A 16,758-nucleotide genomic window follows, 5' to 3' on the forward strand; every position below is an offset into this window, starting at 1 on the left:
CAACCTATGTCATAAATGGGAGACATAACAAAGTATCAGATCTAATGTCACTCAAAATCAAAGTGGCTTGCCAGCACACCTCACATTCAACCCATGCATTTCAGTTTGCATTTGTTCTGATTTTTAAAAAATTATATTAATTTAATAATACTTACAACAACAAAAAAGACTGTGCAACACAACATGCCATCCATATCAGTAAATAGATGTTCCAAAATTGTAGTTTGAAAAAGAAGGCTTTTTAAAAATTATTATTGACAGCGATTATAGTAATTATGACTTTTCTTGAATGTTTTATTCTGAATTATATTTCATCAGTGCTGTGTATAAGTAGTTGTGTATATCATCTTTGAAGAGAGTTGCTCTGTCTCTAACTTGAAAGCTCATTATTTTTGCTATTTGCCTTTTCCTTCAAGTAGAGTTTTTTTTCATGGTCTTCTTGTGTTTTCTCAGCAGGAATACTATTTTAGACAGATTGCTCTGTTCATATGTTCTGCCTCTAGAATTGGCATGATTGTGTTTGGGCCTTTTATGGGAGAATTACTGGAAGTAAGGAAGGTTTCAGCTTGGTATAGCTAAACCTTGTCTTTGACCATTTTGCAGTGAGTAATAACTGTTTAGATTGTCATTTATCAGACCCTAAGACTCCAAGCAACAGATTTGCCATAAAAATATATTTTCAGAAGGAATTATTCAAATTGTTCATATTAAATTACTTCCCAGTTAATAAAAGTGAAATGGGTTCATCTTTTGAATAACGTTATTACAGAAACTCGAAAGCCAAAAAGATAAACTCTCTGGTGACAACCTAGTGGGAGACTGGACACCTGTGGCTTTATTGATACACAGTGTCTAAAAGTAAACAAAGCATAGTGCAATAAAAGAATGGTCATGCTTACATTCTTGTCTTCTCCAGTTTATTCAGGGGCTGGTGTTCATCTTCTGCACTGGGCTCTGCTCTTCTCAGTTACACACTTGGACTGTCAGAGCCTAAATATTTATAAAACGAGAGTCCATGCACCATACCAGTTACAATAGCTAAAATTGTCTTTCTACCATGATAGAGGACATTTAGACAATGTAAAATTATATTTTACTTATTATGCCAAAGGATTTTTATGATTTATAGCTATCTGCGATAAATTTACTTTCAAAATGAACTGATCACTAATGTGGCTCCTGTATTAGAACTATTGCATAGTTTTATTATTGTTTATTTGGTTTAAATGGTCTGTGATCAACGACAGCAAAAAATCTGTATGTTAATTTTCTAGCCTACAGGTATGTTTAGCTGTGTTTACTTCTCTTTCAATATAAGGAGAGTCTAAAATATTTTCTGATACTTTATGCCTTGGAGGAGAAAAAAGTAAAAAAAAATTGTAGTTTGTGTTATATATTAAAATATTTGCCAAATATGACTTATAATTACAATATTCTATGGAATTTCAATACCTCTTTTGGTCTTCACTCAAAAACAGAAGCTGTTTCTGGGGCGCCTGGGTGGCTCAGTGGGTTAGAGCCGCTGCCTTCGGCTCAGGTCATGATCTCAGGGTCCTGGGATCGAGTCCCGCATCGGGCTCTCTGCTCGGCAGGAAGCCTGCTTCCTCCTCTCTCTCTCTCTCTCTGCCTGCCTCTCTGCCTACTTGTGATCTCTCTGTCAAATAAATAAATAAAATCTTAAAAAAAAAAAAAAGAAGCTGTTTCTGAATCTACATGCACTCCAGATAACCACCCATGGGTGCACTTGAGCCATTGAAACATTCCTAGCTATGGGCCCTTGGGAAGATACATTAATACACTGTGGTCTGAGGACTACAGTTCATTTCAAACCTTTCTCATAGTCATGACTGGGAAGAATTTCGTGCTTTAATCACATGCTTAAATTCATACAAATTAATGTTTTCTCCTTATACTTCAAAACGATTTGATGTTTGCACGAATTGACTATTGATGGATGGCATTTGGAGAGAAAGAGTCAGCATTCTCCAATAACATCTTTCCTTGCTATGTATAGCCCAAGGCATTTAATAACGTCCTCTGATTGTAGTCAGTGATCAAGGATATGTTAGAAGGCAGAGTGTCTATGGGACTCTTGATCTCATCTTAGGGACCAGACAGACCAAGGGCAGAGGCAGAGCGGGTGAATTCAGAGTAGCCTAGGTTCAGGCCCATGCTATAATTTTATGATTTTGCAGTCTTGGGAAATTTATCAACTCTCACTAAGCCTCAAGTTTTTTTTTTTTTTTTTTAAAGAATTATTTATTAGAGAGATGGAGAGAGAGCCAGCATAAGGCGGGGAGGGGCAGAGAGAAAGGGAGGGAATCCCAAGCAGACTCTGCTGAGCACAGAGCCTGATGTAGGGCTTCATTCCAAGACTCTGAGATCATGACTTGAGCTGAAATTAAGTCAGATGCTTAACTGACAAAGCCACTCAGGTGCTCCACTAAGCCCCAGGTTCTTTTTATTTTTGTTGTTTATGTAATAAAATATGGTCGACCAGTCCCTGATAACAGAGCCCAAATACAAGGGCGGGGCAGATCAGGTGGAGATAACAGAGCCCCGAATGCAGGGATGAGTTGGGCCAGGTGGAGACATCCAATTAGTGGAGCCCTCATACTGTCTCCCTAGCTACCAAAGAGTGTGGGCCCCACCTTTTGGGCGCCTTTTGGGTGCCAATTCTGACCAAGGTGATAGACTAGTTCAAATATCTACTTTAGAGTAAATTGTAATTCAATTGGCCACCCGTGTGTGACCTAGCATGACTGTGCAGATTTCTCTGTGTGTTGCAATCTCATTGGCCACCTGTGTGTGGCCAGGCTCAACCACATGGCCTTTGCTCTATAAAAGTTAGTCTGTGAGGCTGGGGGCGGTTGCCCTCTCTGTAAGAGGCGGCCCCGAACGGTCGGTTTGATTCTCGATGCTTGGAGCAAAATAAAGCTTTGCTTGATCTTCACTTTGTATCAGTCTCGCTCCTTTGATTATGGACCTAACAAAATATTTATAATGCCTCCTGGAATGGAGTAAGTGACCAATAAATGTTGTTTTTTTTTTTTTTTAAAGATTTTATTTATTTATTTGACAGAGAGAGATCACAAACAGGCAGAGAGGCAGGCAGAGAGAGAGGAGGAAGCAGGCTCCCTGCTGAGCAGAGAGCCCGATGCGGGGCTCGATCCCAGGACCCTGGGATCATGACCTGAGCCGAAGGCAGCGGCCCAACCCACTGAGCCACCCAGGCGCCCCTAAACGTTGTTTTTTTAAAAAAAAATTTGTTACATAAATTAACCTGTTTAATATAGGTTAGCAGTGTTTCAAATGGTGGAGCTTCAACTGGTCCTTCAACTGCTTCAGTCTGATGGCTGACTTTGCCATGAGGGCGGAAGTGATGTTGTAGGTCCAGGTGCCAGCAGCAATGGTTTTCATGCAGGAGCCACAATGCCAGAACCCCACAGCTTGTCTTCTCATCTTGGTTTTGCCACAAAAGGAGCAAGTGTACTGGGTGTGCTGGCTTATTTCAATCTTCTTCACCATTTTTCTGAGGGAGACACCATAACGGGTCCCCTATTTACCCAGGATTCTGATCTTCTTGGTGTGTTTAGCCATGTCGCCACAAACCCAGTCTCTAAATGCTGGTTTTACTTGTAATTATCATGTGCTCCATGTGGAAGAGTTGAGAGTAGTTTGAGAAGGAAGGCATATACTAGATCCTGAAGGGATTATTTTTCTGTTGTAAGTGGAAATGGCCTGGAAAGTTTGCATCCTAGCAAGATCATATTAGCTGTGTGGATAAGGAGCTGTGTGGAAGAAGGCTTACCCTAGAGGCACACCACAAGGTCCTCAATGAAGATGGAAAAAATAGGATGTAAATAAGATGAATTTATGGATTTCATGTTATATTTCAGATAGGGTTGAGAATATTTGGTCACTATGTAAGAGGTGAGAGAAGGTGATAATCTTTTTGTGCCTTGAGCAATAAAATCATATGATGATGGTCATACATGATAAAGGTAGATGATATTCCCATTAATAGAGATAAGAAAAGCAGGATAAAAAGGTTTGGAAGGATAAAGATGATGAAAGTAGTTTTAGAAAATAGGTATCTATGCCCAGGGCTAATTACATGATAGTACAAGGTTACAATGGTTAAAATTGGGAAACAGTTACACAGATCTCCTTAGGAATTAGTAAAGATGTTTGGAGAATCACACAGAGTCTGATTTCTTGCCATCCAGAGATACAGTATGATTGCTCCTTTGAACAATCTAATAGGCACTTGAGAAAACTGGTAGAGAAGAAAATACAAATCTTAATTTTTTTCCTTGACATGAATTAATTAAATTAAATAACTGGGTTTGTCTTACTGCTCATCTAAAGATATATGAGCTAAATGAATTGAGTGATTTTTTTGAAATGATTATTATTTTGGACAATGAGGACTGTCTAGAGGGTAAAATACTAGAGATAATATTACAGTGAAGAAGTAAAAGAGTACTAGAATCTGGAAGACAGAAGGGAGGAAAGATAGAGAAATGCAAGTGGCAATAAGACATTTTGTCTCTTGCATCATTACTTAGGGTTGAAACTTAATTTTTCCAAAGAGACTTGAATAGGTCTTTCATTCATTCAGTAAATACACATTAAATAATGGCTATGTTCTGATCACTTCTAGGAGCTCAAGATACAGTGATGAACAAGAGTTAAGGGATCTGCCTCAAAGAGCCCATATGTTACTTGGAGGAAAAATACTAAATTATCAAGTGAACAAAATAAAGAAGATTCATATTGTGATTGGTAAAATAAAGGAATTAATAATGAGACATGATACAAGGTAATGGAAGTTCCTACCTTGGTTATAGAAGAAAAATTTCCCATTAGGAGATAATGAAATCATTTTCATGTATCTTACAGTGACTGTTAGAAGACACATGGACAATTTAGTAACAGAGATTTTAAAATAAGGTATTTAATTTATATTAAATATATATTTAAAAATAAAATGAAAGATATTAAGGTATACTTATGTATTTTGGAGAAAAATCAAGTTTAGTTTCAAAAGTGGAGTCTTCAGCGGTGAACTGTGATGGGATCCTGAGCACAAACAGAGCAACAGGCTATGGTAGGAAATGGGCATTCCTTCTGTTCAGGAGAAGGGAAGTTGAGTGTATTGGTATAGATGCAGAAAAAGTAATAGTTTTGTTAATAGGCAAAAGAAAGATCTCTCATCCGTTTTTTTTTCTTTCTTTCTTTTCTGTTACTTGTTTTATTCCAGCCCAAGTAGGCAAAGTCACATTTAAATTGTTCACCATGATGTGCTGCTGATTTCCAAACTTCTAAATACACTTAATTAAAGCTTTTCCCATGAGTAAGAAATTCATTTTAATGTAAATGCTGACATACTGAGTAGAATTTATATTTGTATTCAAAGTTGGAAGGAAAATGTCTTGTGTAAACTATTAGTTCTATAAGAAGGAATATACCCAACATTGAGTAATTTCATGAATCATTGGTCTCTGCTGTTGCACATAAGGACATTTTTTTTAGATTATATCCGAAGCATTGCTATGTAGCATTCTAGTCATGTTTGTAGGCCTACAGGGAAACATTACATATTCTTTTATAAACAAAATATCTTAACATATGAAAAGAAAACGTTAGAAAATTGCTTTAATAAGAACATAAAATGCAAAATCAGGAAGAATTTTCTATATTGAAAAGTAGTTCTTAAAAATGTCATCTTTGCCCAAGTATAAGATTTTGATATGCTAGAAAAGCAAACTCATATTTCAGTGTAATTCTTTGTTTGATTAACATCTTAAATATTCTTAGAGGTCTGCATCTCGTATGTTATTTAAATCAATTATGATGCTAATTGGTCTAGAAATCATAATAATTCAGTAGGCTAATGAATCCTTAAATCCTATTTCTTAAATATTTAAGTACAGAATTATGAATTGCTTTTGGTTCCCTGCTTTCCCTAGGACTTAGGTAACTAAAAATCAACATTTTCAGCTACCTATGCCATCATTCTTTTTTTACTATTTGTTAACTCCATGTATATAACATTTTGCATACTAAAGTTTTAAAAAACTATTATCATGTAAAATTTTTGGAAAATACAGGTTCATTTGAACTTTCCAACTTCCATTCCCTACCTAAATCAATTCTCAGCCTAATAAATTAGGTTTCTTTTTCTGCATTCATTTATCATTAACTAATTCATTCAACAAATATTGATACCTAATATGGTATTATTAGACATACAGAATAAGGCTGCAGAGGGCCCTGGCCCAAAGTTTATTGGAAAAAAAATAGACATTGAACTAATAATTTCAAGTGTGATGAGTACAAATGAAACATAAAGAAACACAGGTTTTGTGAAAGTAGGCTGAATTTCACAGACTAGAAGAAAGATGGAAACAATCAGATCATAGAAACATGAGTATTGTCCAACCAATTCTTGACCTTAATTTTCAAACATTGCTTCTTACATTTTTGGCTGGGAAATACACTTGTATAATTTTGGAGAATGATGGTATACTGCTGCTTGGCCTGAGTAGATTAATAACTTAAGTTCATGGAACAAAAATCATCCTGATTTATATATAATTATAGCATATTTAGTTCAGTCTGATAATGAAACTTTATCTACAGTTGTCCAAACATCTTGGGTCTAGAAATAGCTGTAGGTCTCCAAACAAATCATTTCTAATTTTTATGTGGTAAATGTAATGACAACTTGAGAACTAGCTTCTAAATGAATAATGTCAGAAGATGTATCAGTGTTTCTAATTTGTACTCTTCTTTTTCATTTGGCAGATAAACATTTTCAATGGAGATGATGAAATCAGTGCAGACAAGGCTGTTTTTATTTAAAAAGAGGAATGAAAAGCATGCTTTTTAAGCTAGTGGATTGGCAAACAGAGTCCAAGGTTTTAAAAGATCTGGCTGTTGTCCGACTGATTTAAAGGTATAGATGCCTAGAATTTGAAAGACTTACTTTGAAACTGTTTTTTAAAATATGAATTGCTTGTGTGATAAAGCTTGATAGCTTCCCTGTAATCACTATCAAGATATATAAACCTTTTGCACTGTTCCACTTCACAAGAAAATTCTTCACATGACCCCTGCTTAATCAGTCGAATTGTATGAAACTATTTCACATTTTAACGAACCAATGTGGGTGGTTGGATCATTGTATGATATATAATACAAGAAAGAATTTTGAAATTTATTCAAGGAATAAATCAGTTTACCAAATTGCAATCTTGGTTTGTTTACTAGAATTAAATAGTAAGGTCTAGCAAAAACATAATATATTGGGATGGATTTTTAGTGGATTTCAAGTACCAGAGAGCTTAAAGCTTAATTCTTTTACTTAGCCTATATAGTAAGTTTTATATTTGAGATAATTTTAAAATTTCACTTAACTAAAATTTGTTTGTGTATTATATAATGATATTCATCATCAGGGGATAGTATTAAAAAAGTAGAATTAGTAGAATCAACTAATTTTAGAATTGTCAGTGGCAGAGAGAAAATGTGGTCTTAAATTGCTAGCTAGAAATGGAGACCATTAGAGGTCATACTATGAGGATGACGACATAGGAAAGACATATATGTTGGGACTAGAATCTAGCCTGTTTTCTTTCTTTCTTTCTTTATTCCATGACAATACTCCATGACAAATTTATTGAGAGTCTGTTATGTACTAAGCACTTCTCATGGAATTTAAAGAAACAAAGATGAATGTGTATTATACTTCCTAGCCCTTTGTCATATATGTTAATACTTCCAGATAGTCCTATTTCAACTCTTTAGCTTCTTCATAAAAACATTATGAACACACTAGAGAAGAAACAGAAAGAAATAGAAGGTCTGGAGGATAAATATGGAAAATCTATGAGAAATAGAACAAAAAACCAAATGTATGAAAAAGAGGAGAGAAAATTGGAAAGGCCATTAAAGAGATGCAAAATCCAAATAGTATGAGCTAGAGAAGGACAGAGCAGAAAAAGAAGGAAGAATGATGCAAGCAGATTTCCCAAAATAAGAACATAAATTTCTTTACAAAAAAGGACTTACTGAACACCATCATAATGGATTAAACTAAGCATATTACTGTGAAAGTAAGAACAGCACTTACGAACAAATACACTATTCTAATTGCTCACAAAAAGAAAGATAAATACAAAGACACGCATATATATATTAGTAAAAATCAGAATTGCTTCAGAATTCTCAAGAGCAATGCCAGGAGGTGGGTAGATTCTTTTGTTCCATATTCTGAAGGAAAATTAGATCTAATCTAGAATTCTATAGTATTAATCCAGCAGACACTAGTATAAAGACTTGGAGATGTGTAATATCTCAAAAAACATATTTTCTACATGCTGATTCTGATGAAGAAATTGTACTACATGCTCCATAAACATGAGATAACAAACTGAAAATGAGGAAAATGTGGGACACAGAAAACAAGAGATTTAATCAAGGAGAGATGTGAAGGGAATTCCTAAAATGATATTAACAACAGAGAACAGCATGTTTGCATGCTATAAACATAGAGAGATGACTTAGCCATGATTTCAACATGTTCATAAATGTGTAGATCCATATAGTTTAGAACCTTATAACCATATCATTATTTCTCCTGAGTGAGTAGATCAGCACAGTTGAAGCCAATGAACCTCACTTTTATTGATGAAATTCAAAGACGCTATTATTTGGGTGAGAAGGAATAAGGAGACAATAAAGGTTATACTGAAGCGGACTTATCTCTTAAGGCTCATCTTAGAAAAAGAATTCAGATTCCTGCAGAGTACAATTCAGAAAAATAAAACACAAAATTACCTTAATAAGAGGAATTATCCTCTGTATGGCCCATGTCTGACTAAACTACCCCTGAAAAACACATAAGAAGCTCATTCAATGATTGCTTCTGGGAGGGGGAAATGGGTGGCTGAAGGAAAAGTGCATAAGAGAATTATACTCACCACTGTTACTTTTGAATTTTGCACAAAAAGCATGCATTATCTAGTCATAAAGTAAAATTAAAATTGTGGCAAGGAAATGCATCCTCCCTCCAGAACCTTCGATCTTATTAAATGTCTCTTTGAGGTGTTTAGAAGCTCGAGAGTTCCACATAAGTTTCCACAGAAACAGGGTGATGATGGTAGACTCTAGGAGGGGAGTGGAATGGAGCTACATAGGAGCAAAATTTTATATACTATTGAAATTAAGTTGGTATCAATCAGAGCTAGTTACTTATAAGTTAAGATGTTAGTTATATTCCTTAGGGAAAGCATTAACTCAAGGGCTGCTTCCTTCCTCAAGGGCTCAGTTGGTTAAGTGTCTGCCTTTGGCTCAGGTCATGATGCCAGTGTCCTGGGATGGAGCCCCACATCGGACTCCCTACTCAGAAGGGAAGTCTCCTTCTCCTTCTGCTCCTGCTCTCTTTTCTCTCTCTCTCATTCACTCTCTCAAAAAAATAAAATCTTTAAAAAAGGAATATATAACTCAAAAATATAGTTAAAAAATAAGAGAATTGAAATAGAACACTAGAAAATATCTATTTAATAGCAATAACAGCAAAACCAAGTTGGTAATAGAGGTAGAGCAATTAGAAAAAGACATGACATATGCAAAATAAATTTGCAAATGCCAGACAAAAAAATCCCACATGAATTATATTTAATATAAAATTACAAAATTAAATATAATTATATTTAATATAAAAAGATTAAGCATGCCATCTAAAGGTAGAAATTTGCAGTGTAAATTAAAAAAAAAAGTATGCTCTCTAACAAAGTGATACACTTTTATCTATATAACATGTATAGGTAAAATATGAAAGGATTGAAACAGATATACCAGAAAAATAGTAACCAAACCAAACTGGCCTGCTAAGCAAATATCAAAAAATATGTTTTTTTTGAAGATTTTATTTATTTGTGAGAGAGAGAGAGAGAGAGAGAGAGTGCACACAAGCGGGGGGAGGGGCAGAGGGAGAGGAACAGGGAGAAGCGGACACCCAGCTGAGCATGAAGCAGGATGTGTAGCTAGATCCCAGAACCCTGAGATTATGACCTGAGCCAAAGTCAGACGCTTAACTGACTGAGCCACCCAGGCGCCCCAGAAAAATACATCTTAAGATCAAAAGTTTTACTAGAGACAAATAGATATTATAATAATAAAACAGTCATTCCAGGAGCATCCGAGTGGCTCAGTGAGTTAAGGGGCTGACTCTTGATTTTGGCTCAGGTCCTGATCTCCGAATCCTGAAATTGAGCCCTGTGTCAGCCTCTCTACCCAGTGGGGAGTCTGTTTGAAGATTCTCTCTCCTCCTTCTGCTCACACACACACACACACTCTCTCTCTCTCTGTCTCTCTCTAAAATAAATAAATAAATATTTTAAAAAAATGGTGATTCCTCAATAATATATAATAATTATAAATATATATGTACCTAACAAGAGAAACTCAAAATACCTGAGGCAAAATTGGGCACAACTGAAAGGAAAAATAGCTCTATAATAATATTTGAATACTCTAATACCCTACTTTTAATAACTGAAAGGCTAGACAGAAAATGAACAGAAAATAGAAGACTTGAACAACAATATTAACCAACTAGAACTAAGAGATGTCTATGGAACTTTTCACCTAACAGCATCAGAACTTAAAATTCCTTTCAAGTGTACATGAAACATTATCCAGGATAGACCATATGCTAGGACATAACATGGATTATAATGAATTTAGAAGGATGTAAATGATATAGAGTATGCTCTCAGGCAACAGTAGAATGAAATTAGAAATAATTAACAGAAAGAAATTTGTGAAACTCATGAATATGTGGAAATCAAACAATATATTCCTGAATAACTTATGGAAGAAAGAAGAAATAATAAAGAGGATGAGAAATACTTTGAGATAAATTAAAATGAAAACACAACATAACAACACTTGATCTGTTCTAGATACTCTTAAAAAGCAGAAGAGTAAGAGAAAGAGATCTAAATAACTAAGTACAAAAATGGAGGGAAATTTTAAGTCTGGGAAAGCTCAGGAAGAACAATAGTACACTGGAATGCTTTGTGAAACTGTTCTATTCTTCTGAGTATTTTAACATTATTTAGTTCTCACTATATCCACATGATTTAGATACTGTTGTTATCTCCAGTTTACAGGAAAGAAGCTTAGGGGCACTGAGTGATTAAAATTTTCCAATGTAATTTAGAGCCATAATCAGAATCCAAAGTATTTGTGTCTACCATCTTAATTTTTAAACTTATTTTGGAAATATTTTATCCATAAATATTTTCAAACTCCAGGTATGGCATAATGCTTTTCAAGATTCTCGCAATAGACCTATGAAATGGAAGAAAATACTGACAGAAAGCGATCTTCACTTTTGCTAAGTATACAATCCTATAATTCAGTGAGTAAATCCTTGGGTTAATAACAATGGGAAGGTAACATTAATATAAATGGTACAGGCCCAGAAAGGCAAGGATTATTGGTTAGGAGATTATAAGAGATGATAAATAAAATTTTGGGAGATGGGAGATGGATGAATTAATGTGATTTAAATTTAGATTTTCTCCACTCTGCAAAAACTCCTCAAGCAAGAAGTCATTAAGAAATTTAGCTGATGGGACGCCTGGGTGGCTCAGTTGGTTAAGCAGCTGCCTTCGGTCATGATCCCAGCATCCTGGGATCGAGTCCCACATCGGGCTCCTTGCTCGGCAGGGAGTCTGCTTCTCCCTCTGCCTCTGCCTGCCATTCTGTCTGCCTGTGTTCACGCTCTCTCTCTCTCTGACAAATAAATTAAAAAAATCTTAAAAAAAAAAAAAGAGGAAATTTAGCTGAAAACTAAAACCTCGGTAAGGTTTAGGAGTTGGAAGTACCTTAAAATATATGTACATAGTGGACTTGAAAAATTGGAGATTATTTGAAAATTTGGGTAAGGAGTAGATATACCCACCTCCAAATTTCCCACCCCCAAACAAACAATAGCATGACTCTTCTGCTATTCCTGCAGAAGCATGGAGTTTTCCATGGAGAGGTTCAGTTAGAAAGACTGCGTTCTGGAATACTACCAGACTGAAAATAGAAGTGAGATAATTAATTAAAAACAGAGAGTTTGAGTTAAAGTCAGCATAATGAACTCACTGTTTATTTTCCCAAATATAGGTTACTGGGTTTATGTTCTTTATGCAGGTGAATGGAATTCCTCTGTGGGGAGATTTAATGTCCAAGGAGAAAGGACCCACTGATTTTGTTTAAGCACAATGCAATGTCCCTGTCCCCACCTGTTCATGACTCTGGAGCCCAGCTAATGACAAGTAATAAAAATGTCTATTCATGTTCACAGATTTTCCAGTAAGCTTTTTAATACCTTATTCTTAAAAATGGGTAGATGATCAAGTTTAAAAGATATTTGCAGAAAGCATCTAATATAATGGATACAAACAAAGGGAAAACAATATAAAAAAAGGCAAAGAATAATTAAAAATTAAGAAATTTTAAATACTGAATTAATACTGTCTGAAAAACTTTAATAAACCATATGAGTCTAAGGCTGTGTTTCAAAGCAACAAGAGAGATATCTTTGAAAATATCATGACATGATATTAATTAAAACATTATTAAGTGGCTTAGAAGATATAACTGAGAAAATATTCCAGAAAATAGAACAACAACAAAAGAAAGATGGACATAGAAAAAAAAAAGTAAATTAGAGCACCAGTCTCAGAGGCACAACATCCAGCTGATATCAGTTCCAAAAAGGAAAAACAGAAAAAGGCTAGGAAGAAATTATCAAAGAAAAAATACAAGACAATGTTGCAGAAATACAATATGTGGATTTCCAGATACAATAAATTCAATGAAAGCTAAGTACAATGAATTAAAAAACATTATATCCTTGGGTATTATTGTGGAATGTCAGAACTTTGGGAATAAATGGAATGTCCTAAAAGAATGTGGACTGTTGGGGAAAGAAGGAAGAGAGTATCATCTATAAAAGTATCAATAGTGAGAATGGTATTGGACTTCTCAGTAGCACTACTGGAAACAAAAAAAAGTAAACACTTCCTTCAAAATTCTGAAGAAAATAATTTTCTTTCTTTTTTTAAAAAAAATTATTAATTTATTTATTTGACAGAGATCACAAGTAGGCAGAGAGGCAGGCAGAGAGAGAGAGAAGGAGGAAGCAGGCTCCCTGCTAAGCAGAGAGCCTGATGCGGGGCTCCATTCCAGGACTCAGGGATCATGACCTGAGCCGAAGGCAGAAGCTTTAATCCACTGAGCCACCCAGGCACCCCAACAAAAGAATTTTCAATCTAAAATTTCATTCTAGGCAAGGTATCAATTGCATATAAATGTGGAATTGAGACATTTTCAAATGTTTCATACTACTTAATTATAAAATAGTTGAGTGAATTTTTGCAAAAAAATATTTCAAAAAACTTTGCCTCTTGTTTGACCATATTGGGAACAGTTTTATAATATTATTAGAGAGGCAGGGAATATTTTAATTATAGGTACACAGAAAGCTAAGCAAACCACCAAACATCACAAATGTGGCCATTATCAAGTCTAGGCAAAGGAAAAGTTTTTATAAAAATGTACAAAAATTTGGCAAATGAAAATCTCACTAGAAATTAATGGATAATATTTAAAGATGGAAGATGAAATAAAGATTAGCAGTGTTAAGTATATTAGGTTATTTCAAATAACAAGAAATTATTTTTTCTAAAAATATCTTTGTGGTCAGAAACTATGTTTAAATTGTGTTTGTGTTTCTGTTTGTGTGATTCATCTTAGGGATATAGTTTAAAAGAATTGGTGGGTCATATTTTTATTGGGAGGTCAGTCCCCAGATAAATATCTAGGTATATGTATACCCTGATAACCTGTTAAGGAAAGGGCTGCAGGATCTGACTTGTGTTGTGACTCTTTGAGCAGGACCCTGTTTACTGAATTGCTCCCCCTGCCCCATCAAGGGAGGAGGCAGGCCTGTTTCTCAAATCTCTTACTCTCAGGGAAAACTTCTAGGGCTGCTTCTCCACTATCATCATGTGGACTCTTGGTTTATTGATACTGGATTTTACTTCCCACAGGGTCTAAGCACATGTAGGGGGCATTGTATCTTGTGTTTAACTCAGAATTGATGAGACTGAGTGTAAATAAATGCCCATTTGACAGAAAAATGAATCTCTTGGAGTTATGCTTTGGAGCCTGAAAAATTAGGCTTTATATCAGACCAAAATAGTCACCCTCCTCTCTAGTCCTCAGTCTGTACATTTCTGTGTATCATTGTGATTCATTGTTCCCTGACCTGGTCCCCTTCCAGGAGTTTCTGTTAATTAAGGTTAAATATCTGAAAGAAGAAAATAGCAGGAATAGGAAGGAAAATACTGACTGTTTCCTCTTTAAAAGATCTAGCAAATGTTCTAGCAAACATTTAAGCAATAAAGTTATCATGACTTATTTGCATTATAAAGGAGACATCTGTGATGAAAACACTATTTTCCTATAATTACTACCCAAAATAACCTGGAATCCTAAAATTTCTTCAAAGATTTTTTACATTTATCATGAATAATATATAAGCCCTCAAAAATACATAAATAATTTCAAATTATGGTTTTTATAAAATTCAAAAATTTCATATTAAATGTACTTCTAATGGTAAAAATTGTTATGATTTAGTATAACTTAAAACTGTCTTGTTCTTCTTATCTATATTCTTTTAGTGAGTGATATATCCAATTAAATTCTATTGGGCTCTTAGTAAATGCAGTTATTGTACCCCTAGAACTGTAATTCATAGTTGAAAGTATATTCATATAAAATTATACCAATCAAATTTTGGCAGAAATAAAACCACATGAATTAACTCAATAATGACCAATTTTCAAACTTCAAAATATTTGTATACCAGGCTTTAAGAAATTGTATTAAGTGTTATTTGATGGGAAGACTATTTACATAGAAGTTTCTATTTTTAAAAAACAAAGTACTGATCACCTTGCTCTATTTCAATAGGTCCTCCAAGTCACACCTGCCTCTATCTCTCCATATGTGTTGGTGAAGAAAAGAGGAACTCCTTGTAGTTATATTGGAGAACACCCAAGAAAGAATCCATTAACACTATATTTTCCTGGAGATGTTTCTTTTCTAACAGTTATGCATAGACTATGAAACCTGGGAAATTGTCATCCAGTTTCCCTCTTGTAGAGGCATGTCATAATAATAGGAATCAGAATATTTTATATCTATGAGGCTTGCTGACACTTTTTATTTGATCCCGAATCTGTATTCTTTCTCTAAAGAAAGCATAACAAGTAGCACTATATATTTTGTGCTACTTTCTTACCATCTAAATTAAAGTTGATGTCTTAAGATTATTTGTAGAGAGAATGCTTATAGTTCAAATGATTTGACTGTATTTCACAGTATTATTACAAGATAGTCAAACGTTGGCTAGGCTCCAGTATAGTCCTCAGTTTCTTTGTTCTTTTGGAATACTGGTCTTAAATCCAATGTTCCCCCATTTTGTAAACATAAAGACAAACAAACAAACAAGCAAATAGACAAGTGGATAGGTAAATAAAAGGATATTTTAAAAGCCAGCTTTCTTTTCTCCCTCATCCATGTTAATCCTCTCATAGCTAAAAATATTTCCTAGAAGTGGTTTTTATGTTTCTTAGAAGCTATGCATATATCCACACTAGTACAGAGAAAATCCTTCCTTCTAGATCTCATACCTTTCCCACTTTAAGTATTATTTATTTTCATACGTCACTCTGAGTTTATCCATTCTCCTAGATATGCATTTTTCCTGTGCATTCGAGCATCATTGGAAAATAAATTTTACTCTTGATAATGGTAGCCTGGTCATTAAGTCACAGAAAGTTATTATTCCTACAATTTTTCAGTGGTGAATAGATTCTGTAGGGGTAGAATTTTAAGATATAAGTACACTGTTTTCTATACTCAAATTACATTCCCCTTGTCATAGAAATTGACCAGTGAAGTATGCTGCTGATTTTTCAGAATGCATGTACGTATAGTCCATTAAGTTATTATATATATATATATATAAAACATTGTTCAGAAAAGCATACTGTGAAATGTTGCTTTTATTTAAACCCCCACTATTTCACTAACAGCTTCAAGATTCAATTTCTTTATTGCCCTCTGGTGGTGGGCTCTGTGAACTGCCTATTTAGAGATCTGATAGCCTTATTTTTGAGGAAAGTGTTCAATTCCTTAGGTACAAGCTAAAGACTAGAAAATGGAAAACGTTCAAATTTGTTGAAAATGACTAAGGAGGTCAATAATTTGATCATTAGTTTAAAAACATGAAATATATATTCTCTTCTTGTCAAATAATAGTATTTCATGAAAAGAGAATATGAATCTTTGCTTTGTAACCAAATCAGAAGAGATCCCAAATCGTGAGGGGGGAGAAAGGGGATAAAAAGAGGTTCAGAAAGAAAATTAAAAAAAAGAAAAGAAACAATTAAAAAAAGAAAATGAATAAAGAAAAAGTATAAAAAGAAAAAATATATATGTATTAGATAAACTTTCAGAAAGTGGTTGATTTTCTGTTTCTAGAATTGTTGTTCTTCTTCTCTTCAATCTGCCGTTGGATTTGTAGGTGTTCTCAATCTTTAGATAAGCTATCGAGCTGATCTCCTGATACCTGAAGAAGTCTCAGCCTGCTACTTACTTCTCTGCCATCTTGAC

At 34.5% G+C, this 16,758-nt stretch overlaps 1 pseudogene; it reads right to left on the bottom strand.

Moving 5' to 3' along the window:
• Positions 1 to 3,297: 3,297 nt before the first annotated feature.
• LOC123387177 lies at positions 3,298 to 3,600 on the bottom strand (annotated as a pseudogene).
• Positions 3,601 to 16,758: the final 13,158 nt, after the last annotated feature.

Source organism: Mustela putorius, unplaced genomic scaffold, assembly GCF_011764305.1.
Source record: "Mustela putorius furo isolate JIRA1106 unplaced genomic scaffold, ASM1176430v1.1 tig00003846_pilon_pilon_pilon, whole genome shotgun sequence".
In the NCBI taxonomy this organism is placed as follows: Eukaryota; Metazoa; Chordata; class Mammalia; order Carnivora; family Mustelidae; genus Mustela; species Mustela putorius.